The 19,419-nt window shown below is 39.2% G+C and overlaps 1 pseudogene; it reads right to left on the bottom strand.

The window, feature by feature from the left end:
- Positions 1–902: 902 nt before the first annotated feature.
- LOC127224793 (isocitrate dehydrogenase [NAD] subunit alpha, mitochondrial-like) lies at positions 903–18,033 on the bottom strand (annotated as a pseudogene).
- Between the last annotated feature and the right edge of the window lie 1,386 nt (positions 18,034–19,419).

Consider the following 19,419-nt stretch of genomic DNA (forward strand, 5'->3'; position numbering starts at 1 on the left):
ATCTGTCTTTACTGTGAATATTTATCTTTTTTTTGTGGCCACTAGTCTTTTATCTAGTAAACAACATTGCTAAAATGAAAAGCCACAGCTGTTTTAGCCATGGTCTATCAAAGATGGCAGTGGGTACTTTTACAGCCAGAACTGAGAGCTGTGTTCACTGCCTTGGTCTATGCTGCTATCCAGCAGCATGCTGCCGGTTTGGAGATGTGTCATTGCCATTGCCAGCTCTCAAACACACCATCCAGTTGTTAGCAGAGCTCTTTAAAAAGCCTTGTGGGTTTTTGCCGCTCATGCTGAGTCAGGAAACCTCCCTTAAAGGAGCCGCGCAAGTCTCTGCTTCTCTCTCGCAAAACAGATTCCAACCAAGAAAAATGCTGCTACCAAAATGTCTTGCCTTTTTGTTTGTTTCTAAAACCCTTTCTTAAGCTTTTGTTAAGTTTTAAGTGGAAGTTCTTCAGTCCGAGTTGGACACCATTATGTAATGAGTAGGTTTTTCCTACCTGTCTGGTCCCACTGCTTTGCCAGCCCCAAATAACACACAGAGATGCTGTATTTGATATGATTTTGTTGGCCAGTTACTTGTTTCTTATCAGCTAGCTCTGTCTTAAATATTAACCTATTTCTATTAATATAAGTACTTCCATGTGGTCTCATCTTACCGGAGAAAGGGGCTGGCATTCTGCTTTCTCCGTCTTCCATCTTGAGTCTCTTCCCTACTACTTCCTCTCTCCACCTAGTCTCCTTGTGCCACCTATCTTCCTTTCCTATTGGCCAACAGTGCTTTATTCATTAACCAATACGAGAACCATATTTACAGAATGACATCTCCCATCATCGGGCACTCTCGAGGATGGCAGGGTATCCTGGAGTGATTGAGAGCAGCAAATCCACCTGCAGAAATTTTAATCCATGTCCTTTACTAGGCAGCAGATTTCTTATGTGAAGTCAGAGCACTTTGCATTGCCTTCCAGGTCTTTTGTTAAGCTCTTTCCATCCTTAATTGTAGCAAAACACGCAGCAGACTTGATTTTGGCCGCATGGTCAAAAAGTTCCATGTGATGCAGCATCATTATAGCGCTGAGCAGGAGGGTGGTGGGATTGTCCATGTTCTCACCTGCAATGTCCGGGGCTTTTCCATGAACCAATTCAAAGATGGCAATACTGTTGGCTCCAATATTTCCACTTGGAGTCACACCAAAACCTCCGATCAGACCTGCACACAGATCACTAACAATGTCTCCATATTAATTTGGCATGACGAGAACATCACATTGGGATGGGTCTTGTACCATACTTAAACATACTGCATCAAGGTACAACTCATTAAACTTAATATCTTTACAATTCTCTGCAACTTCCCTGCATTTTTGCAGAAAAAGTCCATCTGACATCTGCATGATGTTGGCTTTGTGCACCCTGTGACATTGCTTCGGTGGTTGTTCGTAGCGTACTCGAAGGCAAACTCAGCAATGCGTTTTCTCACCTCTTCTGTAATGAGCTTGATGCTCTGTACAACTCCATCAACAATCACATGCTCAATTCCACTGTGTTCCCCTTCTATGTTCTCTCGGATGGTCACAATATTTACATCCGTGTAAGGAGTTCTATAACCTTCAATTGAGACACATGGCCGGATATTGGCATAAAGGTCAAATGTCTTACAGAGCAATAGATTCATAGATGGATGGTCTTTAGTGAGCCTTTCAAGTCCATCTTGTTCTTATCCATGGACTCTTTGGCTTCTGGAGGGATCATCCACTTTCCTCCTGGTCCTTGAATGGCAGTAACATTCTGCTCTTCCCATTGAATAGGGGCTTTAGCAACATCAAAAATCTTCATAACTGAGGCAGAGATTTCTGGGCCAATTCCATCTCCTGGAATTAACGTTGCTGTCTGAACGCCACCAGCAAAACCTCTTGGCACCTGTTTTGTTTTGTGGAAGGCACCTAGCAGCTGAGAGACCTGCACACCCGGCGATCGCGTCCACTTCCCTCACCGTGGCAACACCTGTGGCTCATTTACTTAAGTGCCCTAAGAAATACTCACTTAATCCAAAGGGTCTAGGATTTTTATTCTCCACATTGTTTTATGGCTGTGGCTATTGAAAAAAAAAAACATGTATAGTGTATTTGACTAGTATGAGTATGTTAAGATGAAGTAAGCATACTACTACATGATCTTGTGCTTGAATCTATGGTAAATTTCAAACCAATATTTATTACAGTGAGAATTGAGTGTTGAATCGTTTTTCTTACCTATATCAGTATACAATTTTTCTAGCAGCATTAATCAAAAGGCTATTCCAACATGATCTTATAGTGACACACTTTTCAAAGAACATTTCCAATACCAAATCAAACATTAGAATAGTGCTATAGTATTAAACCAGCATAGTACTGACAACAAAACTCAGATACATCAATAAATGTATAAGAATTAAAAATCCATGTGGCCACTTGATTTTTGAAAAGATGTCAAAAATATACACTGAAGGGAAAAAAACAAACCCTCAGGATCTTAAGAAATGGTGCTCATCAAACTAGGTGGCTTTATGCATGGCTTAACTAGGGTTTCTATTCTGTGAAGAGACACTATGGTCATGGTATCTTAAAAACTAAAACATTTAATTGGGGTGGCTTATAGTTCAGAGGTTCAGTCCATTATCACCATGGAGAGAAGCATGGTGACATGCAGGCAGACAGGGTACTGGCAAAGTAGCTGAGAGTCCTACATTTTTACAGGTAACTGGAAATGGTCTGACATTCCAGGTGGTGTCCTGAGCATAGAAAACCTCAAAGCTGGCCCCCATGGTGGCACACTTACTCCAACAAGGCCAAACTATTCCAACAAAGCCATATCTTCTAATAGTGCCACTCCCTATGAGATTATGAGGGTCAATTACATTTAAACTATCACAATGTGTAAGAATTAAATAAAGTCGTTGTGTCTCTTACTGCATGAAATTCAACTCCAAATAGATCAAGGACCATGCCATATTGCATTATACCCTGAATCTTATAGGAAAAAGTAGGAAAATACACTTGACATTGTAGGCATAAGAAAGGATTTTCTAAACAGGACCCAAGTAATATGACATTAAGACCAACAATTGGCAAATGAGATCATTTGAAACTAAAAGTCTTCTGTTAAACAAAGGACACCATAATTTAAGAGAAGAGATAGCTATTCATTGGGCAGAAATTAATATCTAGAATATACAAACGGTTAAAAAAAATCCCTGAACATCAAAAAAAAAAAAAAAAAAAAAAACAAACAAAAAAAAAACAAAAAAAAACCAAAAAAACAAAACAAAACAAAAAAAAAACCCAATTTAAAACTGGAGTATGGGAATAAATACAGTTCTCAAAAGATGAAAAAAATGGCTCAGAAATATTGTTTTAATTCAACATTTATCATCAGAGAAATGGAAACTGAAACTACTTTGAGATTTCATCTTACCTCAGTCAGAATGGCCAAGATCAAAAACTAATGTCAGCAGATGCTGGTGTAGACATTAGGAAAGGGAAAGATTAATTAGCTGTCGGTGGGAGTGAAAACTTCCACAGCCCCTGTGGAAAGCAATGTGAAGTTTTCTCAAAATGCTGGAAATTGATCACATGGTCCAGGTATGTCACTAGTGGGCATATACACAAAAGATTCTACATCTCACTACAGAGGTCTCCATGTTCATTACCTACTTCATAATAGACAGAAAAACTGTCTAAAAGCTCATCAACTGATGAATGGAGAATGAAAGTGTGGTACATTTACACAATGGAATATTATCCAGCTGCTAAGAAAACTGAAATTATCCTTGTTCTTTTTAAATTTTTTAAACTTATTCTTTGTGTCTTTCACATCATGCATCTGGATCCCATTCATTTGCCCAGCCCTTTGTAGCCACCATCTGACCTTTCAACATCTCCCTATCATTGCCAAATAAAATAAAGTAAAATTTAAGAGATAAAAAGGGGAAAATAAATCTCACTATGGAAGCTGTTGTGTGACACAGTGACTCACACTGTAAACCCTTTTTTCCCTGTGTCATTATTTGCAAGTGTTCATTGTAGAGTCATCTGTCTAGTCGAGGCCTCTGGTTTCTGCTACACTACTGATGCTGGGCCCTCCTGGAACTCCTCTTGGATTTCCTGCTGTTGCCCTGTGTCATGGAGATCCTGAAGCTTTGGGTCTGCAGGATTGTCCCTTTAACATGGTCCAGCAGATAACAGAGGAGGTGGATGTTAGGAGTGGGCCTACTCAAAACTGTGGTTCTTGGCCTGGGTAGTGTGAATAGGGTCACCTCTATTATGCTGCCCAGGTGAGATGTAGGTCCCTCTCCTCTGAGTGCTTCAGCCAGTGAGGGGTAGAACCAGTTCTCCTTAGTGTTAGGGCCAGTGAGGGGTTGGGCCAAATCTGAATAGCCCTATATGCTAGGCCTTTGGTGTTATCAGGAGACATGGACATCAACACTGACTAGGGCTGCATCAGGGCTGTGAACCCAGACATGAGCCCTGGCAGCAGTAGCCTAGGCCTAGACATTACCCTTGGAGGCAATGAAGCCTCACACATCAGCCCACCCCCTCACTGCTTTTAGCTCTTCAGATACACCTCTGTCCACAGAACATGAATCATTCAGTCAGTTGGTCAGTCAATCAGTCTGTCTGTCTGTCCCCCCCCCACTTTCCTCCTTTCCCTCATCCTCCTCCATACTCCCCCGACAACATATATTTGCTCAACATAATAGTGCCAGTCTTCCCAGAGCTGAGTGAGTCTCATTGTCCCACTCAGCCTGTCATGTGCCTGGGCAGGACCCTGCTTCCACCTCGGAGCCTAGGGTCTATGTGTGAGTCTCTTAGTCTGCCATGTCACTGGGCAGGACCATGCTTCTAAGAATCATAATGGTATTCTATTGCCCAATGCCAGAGGCACCAAATGGACTTGTGGGTGAAATTTTTCCCACCTCAGATCTAAAGGCCTGGAACAGAGCTGTGCTTATCCTCCAGGGTCTGCCAACTATCCTTGTTCTTAAAACTAGGGTATTGATAACAATGTATTAATAAGTCTTCAGATCAGAATGTAGGGTACATTCTTTTCCCTTTGCTTTCTTAAAAACTTATTTTAACCTTCTGACTTTCCATGTCAATTTTACTTTAAAAGTAACAGAGCATAGGATGTTCATCTAGGTTGACAAAATGCTAGAGAACAATGAGGAGCTGATTTTTGTCTCCAGAACCAACATAAAAGAATTGGGTGTTGTGTAGTATATGTTCATAATTCCAGTGTTTGAGATACAGTAACAAGAAGTTCCCTTGTGCTCATTGGCTGGCAATTCAAGCCTGAGGACTGAGACCTGAGGTTGACCTGTGGCCTTCACAAGCATGTGTACTCAAACATGTGCACTTATGTGCACACATATGCACCCACATGAACACATACCCATATGCACACATATCTATGCATACAAACACATATTTCTAGGATGTATTACTGATGAATAAGATAGATGTACAGGGTGATATTTTAATTTATATTCAGCTTCCCACATTTAAGCAATAGTAATAATCCAATATAGGATTTAAAAATCATATCAGTACTAAATGTGCACAGCATATATTTCTTGCCATTATTCCCCAAATAATTCAGCAGGGATTTATGCATTGCTTGCATTTCATTGAGTATTACAATAATTCAGAGTGATACATATTGGGCAGAGGTTATGATACAAATATTATGCTGTTTTATATAAGGGCAATGAACATTCCAGTGTTGGAATCTGAGTGTCCTGGAGCTAACCCCCTGAGGATACCTGAGGCAACTGAATGTGTACATTACCAACTGATTAAATCAAGCTAATCAATATAGCCATTGCCTCACATACTGAATACTTCTGTGATGAACCCATTTCAGACTTATTCTCTTTATAATCTTACTAACTCCAGTTACAGTCCCATGTAATAGATCTACAAAGTATAGTCATCCTAACTGAAGTTTTCCACATTGTGATTATCAACCCATTCTCTTCATCCCTAATAATACTACTATGTTGTGCTTCCAAGTTCAGCTTTTTAAGGTTCCACATTTAAATGAAAAATGTAATATTTGTCTCTCTAGGTGCCTTCATTTTGGCATAATGTGTTCCAGGTTTATCTGTGTTAACCAAGATGGGGTTTATTTCTGACTACTCTTCTACTATATATGTATATACATGTATGTATTGATGGGCATTTGAGTTGCTTCAGTCTCTTGACTGTGCAGAATGAATGTGAATGCAAACATCTTTTCGTCACTCTGATTTCATATTGTTTGTTATATAAGCTCAGACATAGAACTGCTAGATCATAGGGTAGTGCAATTTTAAATTTTAAAGGAAACTCCATATTGTTTTCTATAATGACTGTGCTTTTTGCATTCCTATCAAACACATACATAGCTTCCATTGACCTATCCAACATTTCTTAGCTTTTGTTTCTTTGACTGTAGACATCCTAAAATGTATCAGATGATAACTTATTGCTTTTTAACAATCCATCTTGTGACAACCAGAAATATTGAGCATATTTCCATTTAATTATTGGTCACTTACATATCTTCTTTTGAGAAGTGACTGTTTGGGTCCTTTGTACAAGTAAATTAATTGGGGTTTGCTCTTGTTAATTGTTTCCTTTTTTTTTTTTTTTTTTTGTTCTCTTTTATTTTCTTTTGTTAGTTTTGAGAATTTCACACAATGGGTTTTGATTTCTTGCCAGATTCATGCCTTAATACCTACTCAATTTTCTATCCTTTTTTTTTTAAAAAACAAAATGAAACAAAAAAAAATTGTGCCACCCACATACTCTTGGCTTGAAATTGTAGGTCTTGAGCATGCTGTCACAACTGCTCTGAATTCATATGTGCAACTGTCCATCTGTGTCGAGAAAACACTGGTTCTTTGTAGTCATCCACCACCTGGCTTTTATAATCTTTTTGCTCCTTCTTCTACAATGATCTCTGAGCCTTGGAAAGAGGAGATGTGATATAGATATCCCATTTATGGCTAAGCTTCCATCAGTCTTTTATTATCCACACCTTGAGAAGTCTCTGTTACTACCATTCACTGCATAAAAATCTTTCATCTGGTAATTGTTGAGATATGAACTAATCTGTGAGTATAACAATTAGTCATTAGGAACGGGTTTAATGCTATGTCCATTTAGCAGAATTGTAGTAGTAGATTCTCCCCTAGAGCTTATGACCTGTCAGGTCTTAGGCACTGACAATGGTGCTAGTTTTGGGTTCCATCCTGTGCAGTAGGCATTAAATCAAATCAGGAAATGGTTCTTTACTTCCATGACATTTATGCCAGTTTTGATCACTGAGCACACCTTGCCAAAACTGTCTTTATTGTAAATTAGAAGTTTCACAGCTGGGAAAATTAATGACTACTTTCCTCCTCTGCTAGTATGCATAGCACCTTGTATCACTGTGAAAGCTAGCCAGTAGTAAAAAGCTTCCAGGTAAGTAACAACTTGATTTCTCCATGGCCTGTGACTGATGCATGTGGTGTCTTCAAGATTAGGGTCTTGCTGCCAAATTTGGAAAGCTAACTAAGAGCATTGGCAATAGTCTATAATGTCGGGAGGTCACTGCAACAGAGGTAGCCCCTTCCTGGCACTAGACTTTTTATTTGCCAGCCTGTTGTGTTAAGGAATTTTATTACTCACATATTTTGGATATAGACTACTTACAAGATAAATTCTTTTTAAATACATGACATCTTTACATTGAGACACATTTTTCTAAACCTAAATTATTAGAGTTTTAACATAAAAGAAAGAAGAAACTTGTTAAATCTTTTTTTAAAAAAATAACCATATGACTTTTTTTAAATACAAAGATTTTTGTTCATGAGTAACAGTAGAATTAATTGTGGACTAGATTTGGCCCACGAGACAGAGTTACCCCTCTGCTCTGTGTCTGAGTTACATGCTTTTAAATATTCATGTGTTAACATAATGTGTCACTTTTATTGATTTTCCTGTTTTGACATCTTCTTGTATGTCATGGACAATGTCACCTTTCACATGTGTATATGAGGTATGTGTTTAGGTGCTTATATGTGTGTTCTTATGCCTCCAGGTGTGGGTCAATGTGTTCATATGTGTGTAGAAAGAGGTCAAGTGTCTTCCTTATTATTGTGACAGGTCTCTCACTGAACTTAGAGCTCACAAATTCAGCTGGGATGGTGGACCAACAAGCCTAGGGACTATTCAGTTCCTACATTCCCAGTACAGAGAAAACAAGCACATACCATGCTTGGCTTTTTATATTGTTGCTAGAGATTCAAACCCAAGCTTCTATGCCATGTATTATACTTCAATGTCTGAGCCATCTCCCCAGCACCCATAATCCTTCTTTTGATTATAGCACATGATCCCTTTGATTCACTGTTAAATCACTATGCTTGTGTTGGGAATTTTGATTATGTTGATTATGTTCATCACGCTTACCAGCCTGGAAATTTTTTTCTGGTAATGTCACTTGACCTCAGGGTAATTTTGAGATTATAAAATGAACTTGGCAGTATTCCCTCATCTTCAGATTTTTGAAAGAGTTTTGGAATTGCTAGTATTGTTTCTTCATTGAATGTTCACTTTAACTTTCAATTTCTTAAATAATTTATTGGCTCTCCAGAAGTATGTTGTTTAATTTCCACATATTTGTGAATTTCCAAGCTTCCTCCCCTTCCCAGTTTCCTTTCATTGTGGCTAGAAGAGGGATGTGATGTCAGTTCTCTTAAATTTGTTCAAATTATTTTTAATGACTAAATCTATGATCTATCCTAAGGAGAATCCTGGTCCTGCATACCCCTGAAAAGAATGTGTGTGCTCCTATTTGATAGAATGTTCTATTTATGTTTTCCAGGTGTCTTAGATCTAGAATGTTATTCAAGTCTTCTGCTGTGTTGAATTTTTGCCCGATGCACTTTCAGTTGTTGAAGGTCAAGTATCCAAGCTCCATATCAAATCTTATTAGTATTTGTTTCCCTTTTAAGATCTGGCAGTACTTGTTTTGTGAATATGGTTTCTCAGAATTAGGTAGAATTAGGTATGATCATTACATCCTCTTTATAAAGTGTTTCCTTTGTCATTATTTAGTGACCTTTTATTTTTCTTGGGGCATAGTTTTACTTGATTTGTAATTTATTTTATATGATGTAGGCACCTTTGCAACCTTTGTTTGACCCCTTTGGATTGTCATTTGGTTGGAATAACTTTTTCTATTCATTCACTTTTAGCCGTTTAAAAAAAAAAAAAAAAAAAGCTAATCCATTTTATGAAGGGAAAATGAACTTTACGTGGTTTATTCACATGAGTCTGTGGGACTCACCTGGAATTTAGGTGAGGATACCTAGTGGCAGGGTCTGTAAGTAACATCCCGGAACTGAATTTTGGAGGGTGAATCCTTAGATACTTATCTGTAGCCTAGAACTATGGGACCTGGCCTGGCACTGGGGCAGGCTGGGAGTCTGGCATTGTCCATCTAAATTTTAAAGTCAGCATCACTTTCTTCAAAAAGAAAGGGAACACCCTTATAAATATTACTGGGCTATCAAAAGCTTTTGTTGCCAGGTTTAACTTGGATCAGAAGCATAACTGACTTGTGTCTATCCTTAGCCTTTAATCTAAGTTCACTTCATGATCACAGTAGTTTATTTTTTCTAGCATATGCACTAACAGTCCTAAAATTTCCAATATGTATCGCTTCTCCCTCAATCCACAAATTTTCATTTGCTGTTTTACTTTCAGAAATCTGAGCCATTTAGTTATTGTGAGCATGTAAAAAATTTGTCTCCATGCTCTCTTCTTCTATAATGATTATGGGGGCCATCACCTTGCAATTTATAGCAGCCTCACATACAGCTGAACTACACATTCTCTAAAAGACTTGGTGCCATAGAAAGGAGGAAAGATGTCACTTTCTATATGCAAATGTGAGGTAAATAAGAAAGGAATGGCTAGATTCTCTCTTTCTCTCTTTCAATTGATTTGACTCAATCAGGGTGCTTCCCATTTCTTAGTAACCACAACTATAAGCAAGAATCTTCCTGTACCCCTAGTTGTCACTACCAACTCTGTTCAACATTAGATCACTCCCATTCCAGATGGTGACCTGATCAGAACTCTCTTGACAATGTACTGTTCACCTATTTCAGCCTAGCCCAGAAGTGGCAATATGAGTGTTTAATGAATAGTTATTGGTGACTACCTGGCTATTCCTTTTAAAAAAATATCTATCTGTCTGTCTGTCTCTCTCAATCTTGGGTATCTTTGGACTGATGTCTTTATATTATTGTTTTTCTTTCTCTGAAAATTCAGACTAATAAATACATGATTTATTATCTTACATAATCTTCAGGTTCATTGGTACAATCTTTCTCAGTATAAGGAAACTTGAGGCCACAATCTCATAATGCCAGTCAATTAATTTTCTTAAATTCTAACCTCATGTAGTTAACTTTCCTATCAATTGAACATTGGCTTCCGTGACTCCTGATCTTCTGATTCAGACAGTTGTCTGTATGTCTGGTTCCTACTAAATAGTCCTGGAAACATCCAGAATAATGACTTCAAATAAGCTGGAAACCTTGGCTGGAACTGCTGGAGGCAGCCAGCAACATCCCTGACTTCAAGCTCTGCTATAGAGCTGTAGAAATAGCCTCACAATGTCCTACCACTAGATGAAGAGTAACAAGCAATCAATAGCTGCACACACACACACACACACACACACACACACACACACACACACACACACACAAAGAGAGAGAGAGAGAGAGAGAGAGAGAGAGAGAGAGAGAGAGAATGAATCCATCTTCTTCAGAATGAGCTCCATCATAGGTTATCCAATCCAAAATGGTCATGTCTAAACACACATAGATAAGAGGAACACTAAATGGACTTTTGTGTGTGTGTGTGTGTGTGTGTGTGTGTGTGTGTCCATTTAATCTAGGTTTTTCTGACCTCAGAGTCAATAATTAGCCAGTCTACAAAAAGTCGTAAGAGTACACAGCCTAAACTATCTTACCTGATGTGGAGATGAATGTGTAGAGACTAGGATCAGGTTGCACTCTCAGCAGTAGAAATGAGCTGGACCAGAGTCAACAAACTCTGTACAATGCCTGGCAGTTATTTTAGGCCTCTTTGTCCTGCAACTGAACTTTACTGTTACAACATGAAAGTAGCCACAGACAATATGCAAGAAAGTGGTAGTATGCTTACATTCCAATAAAACTTTATTGAAAAACAAAAACATGCTACAAACTGGATTTGGCTCACAGGCATTAGTGGGATAAATCCAAATCTAGAAAACCTATACTAGAGTTAACTCCAGAGAAGGTGTGTGTACTTACAAACTAGAGACAGGCTATCTTGAAAACGCAATTGAATTGACAGGGGAGTCTTCATCTTAGAAGATTGCCAGGGCCAGTGCAGTACAGTGAGGACATTTGATAACAGGAGGCTCTGAGTGCCCAGCTTGGAGAAAGATGTCTAAAGACACACAGGAAGGGCTCTGGGACTCCGGGGAGGTGCTGTATTGAACTCATGATTCTTCTTTTTTTTTTTTTTTTTTTTTTTTTTTTTTTTTTTCCCCTGATTTTACAGTTTCTTTTATTATTTACATGTGAGGAGGAAGTTATTTTACATGTTGATCCCAGTTCCTTCTCCCTCCCTTCCTTTCTCCCTCTCATGCCTCCTGACCACCCTCCCATCCCATCCCCCCCTCCACAGGGAGGGTGATGCCTTCCAGGAGGGATTAACAAAATCTGTCAAGTCATTTGCATTAGGGACTAGGCCCTCCCTCCTGTCTCTAGGTTAAGGGAATATCTCTCCATGGGGGATGTGCTCCCAAAGTCCATTTGTGCACTAGGGATACACCCTGGTTCCACTGTCCCTTAGACTGCTCAGGCCTTCTAACTAAGACCCATATCCAGGAGGTTTGAGTCAGTCCAATGCTGGTTTCCCTGCTATCATTCTGGGGGTTTATTAGCCCCCCCCCCATCCCTTGTTCAGGTCAGCTGTCTCTGTGGGTTTCTGTAGCCTGGTCTTGTCCTCCCTCTCTGCATCTCCATTCTAGTTCAGCTCAGTGTTTGGTCGTGGATGTCTGCTTCTGTTTCCATCAGCTACTAGATGAGGGCTCTATGATGGTGGATAAGTTAGTCACCAATCTCATTATCAGGGAAGGGCATTTATGGTAGCCTTTCCACTGTTGCTCAAATTGTTAATGGGGGTCAGACTTGTAGGTCTCTGGACATTGAGTCAGGGAAGGAATAGACAAGAGGGAGGGAGGGAGGGAGAGAGAGAGAGACAGAGAGAGAGAGAGAGAGAGAGAGAGAGAGAGAGAGAGAGAGAGACCATAAAAGAGGGAGCCATTATAGGTTTGAAGAGAAAACTGACTCTAGAGAAATGTCCAGAACTTATGATTCTTCTTAAGTTGTGACAGAGGTAAAGAAAGAAAGAATGAAAGAAAGAAAGAAAGAAAGAAAGAAAAAAGGAAGGAAAGAGAAGGGGGAAGGGAAAGAAAGAAAGAAAGAAAGAAAGAAAGAAAGAAAGGAAGGAAGGAAGGAAGGAAGGAAGGAAGGAAGGAAGAAAGAAAGATGTGGAAAACAAGATACTGAGAACTTCAAATGCCACTTGATCTTACTTCCTCTTTGTGGGATTGTGATGGGGCCACTGGTGCATAGATGAAGGGAAAATAAACTTCTCTTTGCCTAGTTATTATCTAAGATATATTACCTTCTGCCCAAAGTGTGAGTTCTAGTTTTAGATACTACATACGTTACTGATATAGGCTATACCCCTGATGGATTTACAAGTGCTAAATAAGGAAATATGGTGATTCTGATTAGCCAATAACAGGTTGGAGGGTGGTTTGGAGGAGGGGGTGACATATTGTAATAGTCATTAAAGTATATTAAACTTAAAATAATGGAGAAAATATTTCCTTGAAGCTAATAGGAAAAATCAGTTACCAGACTCAAAATCATGAATCTAAGTTGTCATCCAGCTGCACGGGCTTTACACAGAGGGTACTTGTGCTGAGTTTTTCATTATAAAATACAGAGGCATTACTGGGGATAAATGAGCCAAAATGAGCAAAATACCTGAAATTGCCAACCTGAAATTCCATGCCAAAGTCATCTGAATCCCAGGTTAATGTAGAGTGGTTTCCTTAAGTTCAAATGGAATCCAGCTTATTACTGGGGTAGGTAGGGTGCTTTGCCAGGGGATGTTTATAAACTTGGATCTTTCAGGTTTCCTCTCAGATTGGAAACAGAAGGAAAGGGAAGTTCTCTGTTGAATGGCTTTCCCTGCATGTGCTTATTTTATTCTCTTGTTCCCTATGCTAAAAATAACATCAGTGATGTTCTGTTACAGAGAGCAAGGGGAGCTACAATCCTGCTCAGGCTCTGGTAGCCAAATCTGGGAAGCAATACAACTGTGTCCACACATGATCGGATACCTTTGTTGGAATCATCTTCCCAGCTGTTTCCAAATTTTCATGTAACTTCATGAAGTTTCTGCCTCATTATGTGGTGGTGGTGGTAGTGGTGGTGACATTGGAAAGATGGAACTAACACAGACGTTTTGAGAAGGTAGAAGGATATAACAAGCTACAATTCTCTTTAGACAGGCCAGCAGGAGTCAGCTATTGGGGTACAGGTTTCTCCCACATTCTAAAGTCCTTCATGGTACAGAATGTTGCAGAATGAAGTCACATGATGCAACCCAATGAAAGGATAATGGCAAGAGAAAGCTAAGTAAGCATATGTTTTATGAGATCCCCACAGGAGAAAGGCCTGTCATACTTGCACTCTTTTGCCTGTATCAGAGAGACTCTTCATTCTCTTCCCCTCTATCCCCCTCCCTTGCCCCTTTCTTCTGCAGTATTCCTCCCTTCCTCTTATCAATTCTAGCATCAGCATAAATCATAGCATCTGGCTCTTTTCCTCTTCCTCTCATTCAGTCACTCCCCCATTCCTCTTTACTGTGTATGTGTCATGATGCTATTGGTTTTACTAATGTATTTCAAAGTGTCATCTTCTATGCTGTACATCATGGTTATAATGGTCACAGAGCTTTTGCCTTCCCAACATGATGACTCCTTTGTGGCAAAGAAGGGCACATTGCAGTAGATCTTTGAGAAGGTCACACTGTAAGAGGCACAAAACTGCTGGGAAAGAGGAGGTAAAATGTATGGCATTAAAGTAGAATTCATTAATGAAGCCTTTCACCTGCAATTATTATTAATCACATTTTGGTCTTCATCCTGTTTGAAGTTGCATAAGTTCCTTTTTACCTAAAGTATGTCTACATATAACATTTTACACACAGTTTGAGGGTTTGGGTTCATGGTCCAAGCACATGCAGAGACCCCCAGGTAAAAAAGTTCTATGCTCTTTGAGTCTACCATGACTTATCAATAGCATCTTAACTACATCTGGTTTTAAAAAGAGATGTATTGAAAAAAAATGAATTAATTACACCACTGTGGAGAGATCTGTCTTGTACCACCTTAAATGACCAAACATCACAGACAATGGACCAACCTGGTGTTAAGTGTCTCCTGGCAATGTATATAATGTAAAATGCCCACTCAGTGAAATATTGTATCCTCCCAAATGTTTTTCTTTTCTTGGGTCTTTAGACCAAATAATAACAGAAGACTTAGGAAATTAAAAAAAAAATAAATGACATTGCACGGAAATAATCAAATTCTTGAAAAAGTCAAGATTGATAAGAATCATCAAATCAAACAGCTCCAGGGATAGGGAATGTTCTAGATTAGAACATAGTGGCCAAAGGCAAAATGTAGCTCTCTGTTAGATTGCACTTCTTTTAAACAAGTGATTATAAACCAAACAAAGGAGCATATAGGTAGAAACCAGGGAGAATTTTATATGCTGCATGGTAGATTGTACTGGAGAATTTCTTTAGCTTTCTTTGCATGTAATAACAGTGTTACATGGGAGCATCCATATTAAATGATTTGAAAGTTGACTGTCATGTAAGAAAGTTACCTTCAAGTAGTTCAGCAAAATTTGTAATGCTTAAAATTTATACTAACTTAGGAGTGAACATGTTACACTTACAAGAAAAGAAAATAAGAAAGTAATGACACATTGTATCCTTCCAACTTGGCTACGAATTTGAAACCTTCAAATTAAGCTTTCCCATGGTTCAGGGATCTGAACTCCAGGCCCCATGTTTGTGCCATAAGGGCTTTATCCACCTAGCCATCTCCTCATTTCTAAAAGGATACGTTTTTCAAAAAGTTATTAGTTTGATGAATTATGATTCTTATCCACGCATTTTACCAACTAAAAATGCATTGCTGGAATGGTTGATTCTGAATGGCTTGTAGAACCAAGGCTGATTGTTTCACAGCAGGCCATCCTTGGTGAAGAAATCATTCCCCACCCTCCTTTTGTTTCTTCTAGTTTTTCCTGGCAGTGAAAATGATTAAGCATCTATACCTTTAATGTTAAAGAAGCTGGATTTCATTGGGGACCTTGTCTCCTCAGGGTTTAAACAATGCCTTCTGGCAAATGCTGAAGCTGAGTACTTTTTAAAAGAAAACATACCACAACTGCCACTGGCCACCACGATCATCTCCACCAGTATTGCATCTCCTCGGATGTAATAAAGGAGATACAGAAAAGTTAAGGAAATGTTATCACCTGAGGTCATATTTTCCAACTGCAACACATTGGAAAATAGTGAAGTTGGACTTAGAGAGTCACAATTTTCCAACAACCCAGAGTCTAATTAAATCAGCTCATATTATCTCATGCCCCATCCTGTATAGTGTTGTGTAGGGCTACAGATTACTGGGGATCGACAGGGACTGGCTGCACAGTATTAAATTGTGTAGATAATGGCTTTTGGCATTTTTGTTAGAAGGGGCTGGTTTCAATATGCAGCAAGGCAGCAACATTTTAATCTCCATGGTTAGCTCATCACTGACTTTTCCTTTTTCTTTTTCGTTGTTTTTTTATTTTTTTCTTTAAGACCTGAAAATAGCTTACCAAAGATTTGTCATTTCCTGCCTGAAGTATTTCTGTTTTTATAAATATCAGATGTGTAATCTCAGACGTGAACTACTTATAACTACCCCAAGGCATAGTGAGCTATAAGTTGCCACATGAAAATTAAAGGGGTTGAATTCAAAAGTGATGTGTGTCAAAAGGCTCTGTAAAAGGGCAGGGGTTTAATATGCATCCTTCAGATGAACCTGGATGGCTGAGAAACCTACCATCTATCTTTCACTGTTGGTTATATGCCTAAACACCTTTTATCAGCCCCCAGTAGTGAATACTGTCCCCTGGGCTCAATTGGAAGAAAAATATATTAAGTTGGCTCTTCTTAACTGAAGGGAAGGGGAGAGAAGTGGTTTAAATGACTTACTATCTCTTGGGTTCTATTTTCCCTGTTAAAAAATACTGTAACTAGTGTTTCAGAGAGGAAACCTCTTTGAGCCTCACAGAAGTCTTTCGGGGATCGTTTGGTATGCTTCTGGAGCAGGGGACTTGATGCTATTGTTTTATTGGCAGTGTTTATCATTCAATCCCACTTCCTATTTCACCTTTTTTCTTAGCAGAGGGTGATAAAGTAGCATCATAAAAACAGACCTGCAGGTTTGAATTAGGCTCCATTCAGCTAGCTCATTGTTTCTCATTTGGAGTCCAGCTACAACCAGCCAGAAACTCTCTATGCTGGGATACATTCCCAGTGGGGTAAAGTGAAAATTAACAATTGGGATGGAGTGGTGACAAAAGGGAAGGTAAAACCAGAGAATCGCCATTAAAATGAGAGCACTAAGAGAGGCAATTACAGGCAAGAAAGGAGGGACTAAGTGTGTGAACTACCAAAAATTGGCGCACTATAAAATAAAGACCCATTTACTGCCTGTAAGTAGTATAGAGAAGTGAACTCTTTCTTTTTAATTGAATAAGATACTAGAAGACTCCAGCACCCGTGTTTCTTTTTTCCTGGCCACCATGAGCTAAGTAGCCTCCACCATACATCACTCCCCCATGGTATCATGTCTGGCCTCATATCCAAAGCAGTGTATCCAACCAGCCAAACCATGAGCCAAAGAAAGCTCTTTATCTTTTAGGTTGTTCATGTTTGCCACAGCAACCATAGGCTAGCTAACACACTGAGCAAAGGTACTGACTTCATTGATGCTGTGAAAAAAGCTTGGGAAGTCCCTTAGCCGTGGATGAGATGAAGGAGCTCAGGGACACAGCACGGATACCTGGTTTGCTTCTCTGTAATGCCATAGTTGTTCTAGGAAAAGACAAGTCAGAAGAAGGGCATACTCGGCAGTGTGTGACCTTTGTGCTCAGTTGCACTGAAGTTGGTATAAAGCCAAGACCTCACACCCTAGTGTACTCGATGACTAGAAGCTACCAAATGGGACTACGGACCCAGATCTGGAGCAGTAAGAATTAGAGAGTAACCATAACTGGGGACCTGTGCGCAGGAACAGGTTCATGTTGAAAACTGAAACCACTCTGAAATACTACAGAGACTCGAGCATCAGAATTATGTCTGATCATGACATCATGACTGTTTAGGAGGCAGGATCAGATTTTTAGATTTCTAAGTAAGTGGTTTATAAGAAAGCTACACGTGAATAGATGTGTCACAATAATGATATATTGAAAATGGACTTAGCAAAAAAAAAAAAAAAAAAACCTCTCATCAACCCAAATCAACTTTAACTGTTAGGTAGTCCTTATTTTAAACACTGATTAAAGTAATTCATTTTATTTTCATTTCTTAACAGTTTCTCTTTCAAAGTTTTGAACATGTTTGCCTCTCTTCCCCAACTCCTCCACATTACCACTACCTCAGTTCTCCGTCTCTCTCCACCCCGTTTTGAGATTACTATTTTCTTTTCTTTCCCCCATTGAGTCTCGTTTGAGCTGTCCAGCTGTTCTTGAGAATGAGGCTTGCCCTGGCATGTGGTCAGCTCACCAGAGGTCATGTCATTAAAGCAAACTGAGTATCCCAGCAGCTATCAAAATGCCAATAATGTAGTTCCCTTCCCACCTCTATGACAGGATTTTCTCTGGCTAGAACTTGTGCATGTTGTCACAGTCACTATGAGTTCATATATGCATCTGCTTTATGTGTCTGGAGAACTTTGTTACCTTGATGTTAACCACCTCAGGCTCTTAAGATATTTCCAACTCCTCTTCCACAGAGATCGCTAAACTTTCAGGAGATGGTTGTTAAGTGAATATCCTATTTAGAGCTGCACTATGCTCACTTAACCTTTTGTTCTCTGCATGTTGGAGCAGTTGGGGGTCTCTATGTTAATTGCAATCTGCATCTACAGCAAAGAGAAGCTTCTCTGATTTGGGTTGAGAGACTCTCTGACCTATGGAGTCATTTTAATACTGTAAGGACAAGAACCTGTGGCTAACAGGTGTCCTGGGCCCTAGGGGAAAACCCAGGGCTATTACTCTGCTGAATGGATTGGGGAGACATTATTGTAAAAATAGGAAAACATTCATGACAAATGCTTATCATAGTTTTAAATGGTGCATACCTGTAACCCTATCACTTTGGTAGGCAGAGACAGGAGGATTAAAAGATCAAGGTCAGCCAGGGATATATGGTGAGACCGCCTGAAAACACCCAAAAACAAAATAAAATAAAGCAAAACAAAACACAGATCAACCAACAAACATAAAATGTGTGTCCATTTACAGATGCTAAAATACATAAAAAACAGTACATGATGGGAATGATGAAGTACAGCTTATTAAAATTATGAGAAGATACAAATGTAAACATCTAAAATCCTTATCTAATATAACTAGACACTACTAAATAGGATTAGATTTGATTATCCAGAGGATTACTGTGATAAAGCAACTATTGGAAGAAAATTCTTACAAAACAAAAGGAAAGGGTTTCCCATATGTGGTGAGGTTAATGGTAAAATAAACTGTCCTAGAGTCTGCTTCCCGGCTTTCTTTAAGCACCATGCATATATTATTTTTATGAAAAATTTACCTAAATTTAATTTGCTCCCGAACTTTGGGATCATTGATATCAAACCCTCAGTTATATTTTGGAGAAAAGTATGGAAAAGTATGACAGAATTCTATTCCATACCATAAAAACTCAAGCTGAACCACCTTTGGGTTGCTGTTGAGGTCACAATTCATTAGATATTGTCTATAGGTCTGTCATGTCTATAGGCCACTCCTTCCTAAGCCATTCCAGTAATTCTCCAAGCCATATTGTGGCATAGAGCTTGAGACAGGGGGAGTGAGCCTACCCCACTGGGCAGCTCTGGGGTCACAGTTCAGCCTTCTCATATATAATTTATACTTCAGTCACCGTGACATCTGAGACAAGA

Source organism: Phodopus roborovskii, unplaced genomic scaffold, assembly GCF_943737965.1.
Source record: "Phodopus roborovskii unplaced genomic scaffold, PHOROB, whole genome shotgun sequence".
In the NCBI taxonomy this organism is placed as follows: Eukaryota; Metazoa; Chordata; class Mammalia; order Rodentia; family Cricetidae; genus Phodopus; species Phodopus roborovskii.